Genomic DNA, 11,899 nt, shown 5'->3' with positions numbered 1-11,899 from the left:
GGTGGGGGAGTGGAGAGAATAAGAATTTTTTTTTTTAAAAAAAAACCTCCTAGGGGTGGGGGAATGGAGAGGAGAGAGAGGGAGAGAGAAGGGAGAAAGAGAGAGAGAAGAGAGCTATGGTGCCAAACAGAAGATTGAGCTGCCAGCCCAAAGGGAAGCAATTGGAATCCACCAGCTGCTTCTTGGAAGAAAGACGGACAAACATACTGGAGGGTCAGTTTTGAGTTGGTTTAGACTAGATAGCATCGGGTTTGATTTCCCCCTCATATAGCCAAGTCGAAGGCAAATAATTGCTGTTAAGTAGGAAGTAATTCATAGCTAACCCTCCAGAGGGTTTTCAGGGGATGTAACTAACGTGGGAAGAGATTGTCAGTCTTTCTCCTGAGGAGCAGCTGGTGACTTCGAAGTGCCTGAAAGGTGAAGCCTTTGATCCAGCAGCACAGCTCTCTGTAGACTGTGTCACCAGAGCCCCCTCTGTACACAGTGATACCCTATCAAGGATCCAGGATGACTTTGTAAGAGCATCATAAAACTAGGGATGACTGAAAATCTGAATGTTGTAAGAATAAAGAAATTACTGCTGGGAATTATTTTCTGCAAACTCAAAAGCAGCTAAAGACCATTTTAAATACATATGTATTTAAGTTGCAGTTAGCATTTGGAAAGGCATTAAAATGAATGTCTGAAACATCAAGTTTATTATCATTGGGACTAATAATTTACATATGGACCTAGTTTAAAGCTTAGCATCTGTAGTCTACTGAGTAGCGCAGGGAATGTGGCACAAGTCTAAAATACAAGGAACTGTTTAGCTGCAAGAACAGTAAAATGGGTTATTGAGTTTTTATGCTAAAAAGAAAGTCTGCTGCTGGAACACAAAGCTAACACTTGACTTTTGTGTTTGTTCTTTGTTTCATTAATATAAATTCACTTGGATTTCCTTCAACTGTCACAGTTTTTAACGTATTGTCAGAGTTTTCCAAACGTCTGACCCTGATGATGCTAAACTGGATGACTACTCTCTTCTGTCAGAAAATGTTTTGTCATCAAATCCTGTGTGGGTATCAAATTACATTTTAACCATATTATCTAAATATAAGAACAGTGGCAAAAGCATATTAGCTTTCTAAAGCAAATTCGTGCAAACATAAATAATAACTAACTTCCACAGATTAGACCCATTTTGGAAACATATGCCTTTAGAGAGAGAAATTATGAGTTGGTTTATATATACTAATTAAACTGTGGTTCATTAAAATTTTTTGTTAGTAGAGATTAATCTTCATGAGGTAGCAGAATATTATTTTATATAATTTTCCAACTACTAAAACCATTGTTTCCAAGAACAAAACACTATCCAAAACACTTGAGAGGAAAACCAAACTGCTTTCCTCAATCCTGTTAAGACACTTGATTATGATTCTTCTGAATTCCTTATTCGAAACGAACAAATGGGTAAAGAAACCTTTGGTGCGTTCACTCAATGGAGTACTATGCAACACTAAAAAACAAGGAAAATCCATTAAACACTACATGACATAGACGAGTCTAGAGGATATTATACTGAAAGAAGTCAATCATCATAAAAGCATAAATATTTGGAATTCCTTCAACCTTTCACAGTTTACATAAGTAAGGACATTTTTACAGTTTTATATAAGACCATCCCAAAAGGCCAGAGAAATATTTACATACAGAGAGAATTAACCTAATATGCTTACCAGAGAGGAGAAGGGAGGAGAGTAGAAAATGTATTGCTAAAAATGAACACTTCTTGGGATAGGTGAAGGTCACTGTGCCAATTCTTCTCATTGCAGGTCATCCTTTCCTTCACTTACATTACTTTTCTGAGCTTCCTTACAGCATTCCCAAAGTATGCGAGACAAAGTTTCACCATCCTTTTTATAAGAAGCATTCTTGTTGCATTTTCTCCAATAGGAATTCCTTTGTTCTTCTGGTAGTCCATATAGGTTGAATAGCAGACTATGTAGTGTCTTTTTCTCTGTAATTGTTGTTATGTGCTTGTTGTTCTTATAGTGGCCGACTGGTAAGGAGCTGTGCCACTCTGTGGGGGAAGGATGGGCAATCTTGCCCTTTGTGATTTACTGCCTCTGAAAACCTGCTCAAAGGCCAGCTATGTGTCAGTTTCAAATCTATGGCATACAACAACTCTGTTGTTAGTTTTTAACTTAAAAAAAAAAAGATCCAGTACTATTCTGGCATTCTGGCTAATTTTCCTTTGTGAATTAGTTTGAAAATGTTTAAGATATTGCTTCATTATAGGACTTTGGACTTTATAAAATCTCCTAGGTGCAAACAAAAAATGCTGGTGAGTTTGTGGAGAAACTGGAACCCTTAGCCACTGCTGATGTGAGTGCAAAATGGTGCAACCACTGTGGAAGGCAATATGACGCTTTCTCAAAAGTTGCAAATAGAAATACCACCTGACCCAGCAATTTCACTATTGGGAATAAACCCCAAAGAAACCATAACTGCCACCCAAGCAGATATACACACATCCATGTTTATTGCTGCTTTGTTCACAATAACAAAGAGTTGGAACAACTTAAGTGCCATCAGTAAACAAATGGGTAGAGAAACTGTGGTATATTCGCACAATGGGATACTACGCTGCATTGAAAAACAAGGAACTTGTGCAATATTATTCAAAATGGGTGACCCTGGAGGACATTATGCTGAGTGAAATATCTCAGTCACAAAAGGACAAATACTGCATAGTGCCACTGTTGTAAAACGGGACTGACATTGGGCCTGCGGGGAACCTAAGAGTAGAGGGGATAAATGACGTCCCCGACAATGAAACAGATGAGGGAAAGAATTATTTAAAAGGAATATAGGATTAGGTATTATGTTCATGACAAGATTACAGAAAAAGAAATGCATAGTAAAGTGGACTGTGGACTCAGGGGGGATTGTATAACAATGAAAGAATTTTTCTTTTACTTTTCAAAGAGAAGAGAGAACTGGGGGGAGGGGTGGACAGGGAGAAAAATGCAACAATGAATGAATAGAAATCAAAAGTCTCTGTAAGCATTCATTAAAACAAATAATAATAAAAAAAGAAGCAGGTAGTGGATTTGAACCATGTGGTTTTGGGTTGGCAGCACATTTCTTTATCCACCAGGTTGTTGTTAGGTGCTGCCGAGTTGACTATGACTTTTAGAGACACTACAAACAAGGGGTCCGAACCTTTCTCTATCGTGTGCCATCCTTATCATTAAACAGAAGATAAAGTGATTTTTCATGTGTTTTCTCTCAAACTAGTCAAGCAAAGGCACAGATTCTGTCCTGCAAACTCTCCTCCCACTCATGTCTTCTGGATTTAGTAAACACATAAGGTGGTTGTGTTTCAGTAAAACTTTATGTACAAAAAGAACACATCTTAAACATGTTTATGGTAAGAAATATTTGTTGTGATTAGATCTATTCATTGATACTGAAATGAGTTTATTGCTCCAGTAACAAATTATACATAAGAGCATTCTTACTGAAATTCTAATTAGCTACTACTTAATTCTGTTTGTAAATTCTATTAATGGAAGAGCCCTCGATAAAGAATAGATAGCATGAAAAGGCAAACATCCAAACAGATGTAGCAACAGCAAAGCTAATTCCATTTGTGTCATTATTTCAAAGGTTCTAAGAAATTCTAGTTCCAAGTTTTATACTAAATTGAAAACATCCACAGAAAATAATGTAGAAGAAGACAGAAATAGGGTGGTATATTTTTTTCATTTTGAAGTTAAAGATAAAGAAAGAAAACTATTTGATATATGATTCTCTTCAATGAATTTTATTCCCCAATATTTCTATATTAGGAGAACCAGACATTGGGAAACATGAAAAGAAGAAGTTGTTTAAGTAAAGTAATTACATGATGTCAATTTGCATTCACTGACTTAATTCTCTTTTGTTGGGCATTTCCTGGTAAAGTATGAATCATAGTCATAACCCGAACTAGTTTCTCTGGGTTCAAACTCCTTGAGGATGAACTTCAGGATAATCATGCAATGATTCCAAAGAATACCTTTTTAGTGTTGGCAAATGTCAATGAACAAAAACTGACTGAATACATAAATAATTGGGGTTTTTTTAAGCAAACGACTAGAACAGATATCAGTATACCAAAAATGAGGGGGATAAGGAAGCCCATAATCTTATAGCTTTCACAAATAATAACAAACTAGATCATAGATTTAACTTAAAATGCTCAACTACAGGAAAAAAAAAACCAGAAAAGAAAATTATGTGGCCATGGCTTTTGGCAATAATGATGTTGATTGTTGTCGAGCTGTGCATGACTCATAGCGATTCGACGAGCAAAAGACCCGAAGACTTTCTATAACTATCGTTTCTCCAAGTTCATAGAGTTTCAAGAGGAATGTGGTTTATTTATAAAGTGGACCTACTTTCTCAGATGTTCTTATTTTGCTTCTTTTTGTAATTCTAAGATATCCTATTTTAAGAGCTAGAAACAACATGTTGTTGTTGTTGTTTGGTGCCGTCGAGTTGTAGATGACTCATAGCGACCCTATGAATGAACGGCCTGAGCACTGTTCGTACCTAGAGTTTCCGGAGACAAGCCATTTTGGAAGTGGATGCCGCTCCTGCTTCCAGGCTTGATTTAGTCGGGAAGCTCCAGCCAACACTGTCCACCATGGGTGCCCATTACCATGATTGGCCATCACTGTCACAGGCTTCAGCATCATAGCAAAGGGACACAGGAAACATGCACGCCAAACACATGCCGGAAAAACAATCGACTCCAAAAGCTTGCCACGATTCCTGCACTTACACCACCATGCTCCCGGCAAGGAGCAGTTCCAGAGACCCTGGGAGGAGCCAAGAATAGTCCATAAATGAACAAACAGATAAACAATCTATGGTACAAATATGATGGAATACTATAGAATTTTAAAAAGTAATTCCAAAGCCATTCTGTCACATGAGGAAAATCAGTCACAGAAAGGCATACTTTTGTATGAGTCCATTATTATAAACAAAGAGCTCTGGTGGCTTAGTGGTAAAGCGATACGCTGCCCACCTAAAGGTATGCGGTTTGAATCCACCAGCTGTTCCATGGGAGAAAAGACGGACAAGCTCCTTCTGTACAATTTATTGTCTCTGGAAAGCCTGCTAGAGGGTCAACTATGAGTTGGTTGTGACACGACAACACACACAACAATATTAAAGTGCTCAATGAAATTGATACTTCCTCCTCCTACATTCATCTTTCCCTAAGACAATGTAATTTTGTACTTTATTGACTATTCTGAAGAACATTCTGCATCAATTCTTTAAGGATATGCATTCCGCTTTCTTGCAGATACCATCACAATTTCTGTTCACTTCTCTCTGATAATACTTAGTATGTAGGAGGAGGAGCCATTATGCATAGTCAGGTTGGAACTAACTTTTAGCTTATTCACCAATGAATTTTCAGAGACAGTAAATCACATGGGAGGAGATTGTTCATTTTTCTCCCTTGGAGCAGCTGGTGGATTTGAACCATGCCCTTTTGGGTTGGCAGTACAATTCTTTACCACTTAACCATCAGAGTCAGTATGTTGAAGAAGGAGTAGCTCTTGAAATTTTGAGATATTTTGCTTGTCATGACACACCGTTTTTTAAAAAGGAAAAAAGATGACAGGTTCATCATATAGTAGTACTGTTTAGTTCCCTGCTTTAAATCTAGATTTTATTCACTATTCTTTTTTAAAAAGTTTGTGTTTAAAAGGAAGACTGGTAATAGGCCTTCATTCAATCACATTATCTTAGAAATGTAAGCATTAGAAAGCCTTCTAATCTCCCATATTTAGCAGAAAAATGAAGACAAAGTAAAATTAGATTAAACACATTGCTATTTTCAGTCAGATTCTAATCCTCTCAATTTTGATCTGAATGTGCTGTCTTTGGAACCAATTGTTTTAATAGAACCAAATGGAATCTCACTTGTCAGGTTTGAGCTTTCTTCTCTTGTATCACTCAAATGTCAACCAATAATTTTATTAGATTTTACTTTTGGTGTTGAGAACCCAACAGAATCTTCCATCATCTTTTCTGATATCCAGAGTGGGATTGCCGGAATTCGAGAAACAAGGCCTGGCTCTTTTTGAAACTAAAGGCTTTGCCTGTGTGTGAACTTTTTGTTTCCTTTTCTTGTTTTGAGTCACTGTCTGTGGAATGAGAGCTGCAGCTGCATCATGATGTCCAAGGCCATGTCTATTTCATATTCTTTTCTCAAGGTCCTAGCAGAGTGTGTGATGATAATAAATCTACTTATAATGAATACAGTTACTAAATTCTCAAGACAAGTTAAAAAAAAAGAACTGAACGTCATTGCCATCAAGTCAGAGCCAACTCATAGCTGACCCTCCAATGGGTTTTTGAAGGCTGTAAATCACATGGGAGGATCTTTCTCCCAAGAAGGAGCATATAAACTTGACACACAAGAAAGGCACTACCTTTGGGTTGACAGTGTATGTTCTTACTATTGGGCACCACAGATAGTGTAAACTGTGCAAAATAGAATAGTAGATGTCTTAAAATCATGCTAACTGAAAAAAATCTTCCAACTCGACCACATTTCTCTGTTGTTGTTGTTGTTAAGTGCTGTCAAGTTGTAGGCGACTCATAGTGACCCTATGAATGAAAGTTCTTGGCACTTGTGTGAGTTTCATCTATTTCATCATTTCTCTAGAAAAGGAAAAAAAAATTCATGTTCGAATGGTAGCTCTCACATTTTAAGGAAGATGATAGTAGTATGTAGGCCTCAACAGGACTAATCAGTAGATGATTTAAAACTACAGGAATTTTAAACTATTAAAAAGCCACAGGGCTATAAATAGGCAATTATTCATTACTAATAACATTCCAGTATCTCTCAAGGATGTTGCTGGTTGTATTTTTGCACCAATATTTTTAAAAATACATCTCTTTAATGCTCATGTTTTTTAAAACTCAAATCCTATAACTCTACGATTCTTCTGATAGTACAACTGCTGACGAGTTAAGCATTTACTATATCCACTCATCCCTGACATATAGTTGTTACCTTCTTTTTACAGTTGAAAACGTATAAGAAGGAAAAGCCAAACTTGGCAAATTTTGGCGGGGATGGGAGTGGTGGTGGTGGTGGTGGTATGAATTGAACACTCACATGAGAGTTGACGTAGGAGAACTGTTTAGCATTTGCAATCACTTACAGACTTCAGGCCTTACAAATCCCTGCCTTTAGTCTTGACATAGGCACAGAGATAGAAAGGAGGACGGACTGAAGAGCTTTGGGGAGATTTCCTCAGTCAGCACTTGGGCTAATCTACCTCATGGATTCGCAGGCTCAGTGGCTTTTACATTGTGTGAAATGTTAAATCCCACTGCTGAAGTGTACAGACATTGTGTGTCTTCTATTTTAGGCAGAAATTGGGAATATGTCACCTAAAACTTTCCTGAAAATCCCCACCCAACACACCTTACAGAGCCCTTGAAGTCTGAGTGCGAAAACGGCGGAGACTTGGAAATGTTCCCAGAGAAAAGGGAAAGAGCTCAGAGCTCGGCTTTTTTTTTTATCCAAGCCCATGGTCATCAAGTCACTTTGCACTCCATGACCCTGTAGGACAGAGCACAAGTGCTTTTTAGGGTTTCTAAGGGAGCTCTGGTAGCTTAATGGTAAGGAGTTGTGCTGTCAGCTGGAAGGCAGATGGTTTGAACTGACCAGCTGCTTTGTGGGAGAAAGATGGGCTGTCGCCTCTTGTGCCATCTACTGCCTCTGAAAACCTACTGGGGCGTTGGCTATGGGCCGGTTCTGACTCGATGGTACACAACTTTCTTCTGAACAGCAGCCGGCAGCTGAGTACTTAACCTCTACACCACCATGGCTCTAGCGCTCCTTGAGAGCCCACCTATTTACTCCCTCAGTCATCTCTTTTAATACAATGATATCTTGGCTGAATAGTGCCTCCATTTCTTTGTCAGAAACCAAAAGACACTGAGTGCTTGGAGCAATTGCCAATGAGTTTGAAGACATTATCTTGGAAAGTGATGTGGACTGAGCCAGAGCCTTATTCTCTCAACTCTTGGCTACGACAAGACCTGACCTGTTTTCCAGGCCATTCTTCCTCACATCACAGTCTCTGAGCTCCCTCAGCATCGTCACAAAATGGAGCTTGGAAATCAGAGTTCGGGAAACAAGCACAACGGAGAGAATCTTTACAGAAAGTGGGTCAGGGCTTGTTTGTTCTTCACACTTTAGGGACCCAGTTTCTTCTACTGTTTCTCACATTTTGAAGCTGTGGTTTAGAACAAAAATGACATAAGTACAATATACTAATGTGATTAAAAATCCTTGTTATCTTGGCCTCAGAATGGAGGGTTCTTAGTAGAAAGAGAAGATTTCTTTCCTCCAAATCCATACAATAGCCGAAATGTAACGTGATACCACTTTTACATATTTTCTAACCTTTAGTGACCTTCTGGCTCTAGCACTTGGGATATAAAGGTCATGAATTTAAAATAATTTCATAAACCAATGGCCTAATGGAAGAGAGATGTGATGAAAGCTTATTGTTGGCCATCCTTTGTGGTGAATTGTTGTCAAGAAAAGCCTCAGAACTATGGCTGAGTTATTACATCACTCCACTGACAATTACAGAAAGGGCACAGGTGCCCAGTGCGTGTGCCCTTTAAGGACAATGCACTAAGCCAACCTCCTTTCTGGATTATTCTTTAGTCACTTCTTTCCTTTTAGAAAACGACTTCATTTTTTTTTTTTACTGAATTTATGTCTTTCTTGAAATAAAAATATCAGTGGGCTAACACAACACAAATGGAACTAACAGATGCTAAACTAGCACTTTCTTGATTTCATTCCCCTGGAGCTATAGGAACAGTTGGTGCATGCTCTGATATCCAGGTGAAAGTTTAAATATGTACACTCTACGACATATTATGTTCTACACATTCTAGCTTGTTATAGATTTCCTTATCTCCTACTGCTTAAGGTCTAATTTGGTCTCACATACTTTGGGCATGTTGTCAGGAAGGTCTTGGCCTTGGAAAAGGACATTATGCCAAGAAAGGTGGAAGGTCCGAGAAAGAGCAGAAGACCATCGCCAAAACGGATCGATGGTGACTAGCACAATGGGCACGAGCGTGACAGATATTCCGAGGATGGTGCAGGATAGGGCAAGGTTCAGACTCTCATTCATAGGGTCATAATGGAGGGAGATCGGGTGGCTCAACGGTGAGGAATTGCACTGCCCGCACAAAGGGACATGGTTTGAATCCATCAGCTGCTCCATGGGACAAAGATGGGCAGGCTCCTCCCATGTGATTATTGCCACTGCAAACTCACTGGAGGGTCAGCTACGGGGACCGCTCTGACTCGATGGTGCTAAAAAATAACTGTCCTGAGTGACATAAGTCACTAAGAGAGGGCTCTGGTGGCCTAGTCCATAGGGAGTTGCACTGTCAAAAGTCAGAGTTCTCCGGCAGTTTTAATCTGCCAGCAATGTCACTGGACAAAAATAGGAAATCTCCTCTTGCCCTGTGATTTATAGCTTTGGAAATGTACCGCTACAGGGTCGACTAAAAGCTGGTTCTGACTCAACAGCAATGTGCTTCAGTGTTGCCATTTTTCCGGAAGTCAGTCACAAAAGGAGAACTGTAGTACTGTCGTGAACCATAGAATCAGAACCGACCCACAGCTGACCCTCCAGTGGGTTTTCAGAGGCAGTTCATCACACGGGTGGAGAGTTCTCATTGTCCCACAGAGCAGCTGGTGGCCTAGAACCACATGCCTCTGGACTTGCAGTGAAATTTCTTGTCACTAGGCCACTAGAGCTCACTGAATCATAGTATTACAATACTAATAAAAAAACTTAGGGAATTGTTTACACACGGAGTCATTCTTAGATTATTACGTGAGAGGGGAGGGAAAGGAGATAAAAAATGAATAAATATATTGGGATTTCTTAAGCCAAAGGGAAAAGGCATGGACCAGCTGTGGTTTCCAGAGAACAATATATTCCTGTTATTCTGTCCCTGAATCTTCCTGACCGTAACACACAGAGAATGCTTGAGATTTCTTAAGCGAAAGGGGAACAGGCTTAGACCAGTCACAATTTCTGAAGAACATATAGACAAGTGGATCATTTGCAAATGAGAGACAATTTAATTTGGCAACACCAGTTCAGACAAAGGGTCTCATATCACAAGTTTATAGAATCTTACAGGAAGGTCCTCCACAAGGAAAGACTGATCACACAATTACAAAATAGGCAAAAGATATGGAAAGACCTTTCACAGAAGAAGTTTGGAAAACAACCATGAGATATCATCACTCCAGTAACAATAGCAAAATTCAACAGAGCAGCAAACAACAAATGCTGCCCAGGTTGTGGAGAAACTGGAATCCTTAATCACTATTGGTGAGAGTGTAAAATGGTGCAACCACTACAGAAGGTAGTATGGCACTTTCTCAAAAAAATTGCAAATAGAAATTCAATTTGACCCAGCAACAATTCCACTACTGGGAATATACCCTAAAGAAACCATAACCTCCACCCAAGCAGATATATGCACACCCATATTTATTTCGGCTTTGTTCATGGTAGCAAAGAGTAGAGGAGGGGTGGTGGGCAGAAAGAACTGGCTGAATATTGGCTCCAACCCCCACTGACACCCTGGTCCCTGTTCACACCATGGGCAGGTGGGCAGCATGGGCCTTGTGGAGATGCTGCATCGCTCCAACCTGCTGGCTCTGGTAGGTGGTGGTAGCAGCCCCAAGTTCTCAGAGATCTCAGTACTGATCTGGGATTATGCTCAGGAAGGCTAAGACTCAAAGGACAAGCTGGTACTGGAGTTCACCTTCACCACGCCAGTACTAGCCGTGGGTACGTGCCATGAAAAGACTGTGATCGTGCTGAAAAGCTGTGTCTATGTGCACTCTTTTCCTGACAATCCCCACGAGATGTTTGACTTTGACACCCGAGATGACCCCAAGGATCTCTGCGACCTCTGTCATAGTTTGGAGGAGCAACTGCTAGTATTCCCTGGACACAAGTGTGGGAGTCTGCAGCTTGTGGACCTAGCAAACACAAAACCCGGTACTTCATCTGCTCCATTTACTATCAGTGCACACCAGAGTGACGTGGCCTGTGTGTCACTGAACCAGTCAGGCACTGCAGTGGCTTCAGCCTCCCAGAAGGGCACCCTCATTTGCCTTTTTGACACACACAGTCCAAGAAAAAACTGGTAGAACTGCTCCAAAGCCCTGACCCTGCCACTCTTTACTGTATCAGTGTTAGCCATGACTCCTCCTTCCTCTGTGCCTCCCGTGATAAAGGCACTGTCCATATCTTAGCTCTCAAGGACAACCGCCTCAATTGCCGCTCAGCACCGGCTAAAGTGGGCAGGGTGGGGCAGATGGCTGGGCACTATGTGGACGCTCAGTGGAGCCTGGCAAGCTTCACTGTGCCACCTGAATCTGCCTGCATCTGTGCTTTCAGTCACAGTACTTCCAAGAATGTCAACTCAGTCATTGTCGTCTGTGTAGATGGGACCTTCCACACTTCCTTCACTCCTGATGGAAACTGCAACAGGGAGGTTGTCGATGTATGCCTTGACATTTGTGATGATGATGATGACTTTTGAGGACTTTGGGGCTGTGCTAGGGACCTGGAATGGCAGGTTGCATTGCTAAGCCTTTGGAGAGGTGATGTGCTGTGGAATCTGCAGCTGCCAAATGGTTAAGGGAGGTGCTTACTTTCTACTCAATATAGCTATGTCTAAATAAATAGCAAAATTTAACAGAACAGCAAGCAACAAATGCTGGCGAGGTTGTGGAGAAACTGGAACCCTGATTCACTGTTGGTGGGAG

General features: G+C 40.3%; 1 pseudogene; it reads left to right on the top strand.

Annotated features, from left to right (window-relative positions):
* Window positions 1–11,673, top strand: part of LOC102846718 — a 107,947-nt pseudogene extending 96,274 nt beyond the window's left edge.
* Window positions 11,674–11,899: the final 226 nt, after the last annotated feature.

The sequence above is a fragment of the Elephantulus edwardii genome, unplaced genomic scaffold (genome assembly GCF_000299155.1).
Source record: "Elephantulus edwardii isolate Elephantulus edwardi_28Jun2011 unplaced genomic scaffold, EleEdw1.0 scaffold00016, whole genome shotgun sequence".
NCBI classification, from domain to species: Eukaryota; Metazoa; Chordata; class Mammalia; order Macroscelidea; family Macroscelididae; genus Elephantulus; species Elephantulus edwardii.
The sequence above is the reverse complement of the archived record's forward strand: the minus strand, read 5'-3'. Positions and strand labels throughout refer to the sequence as shown.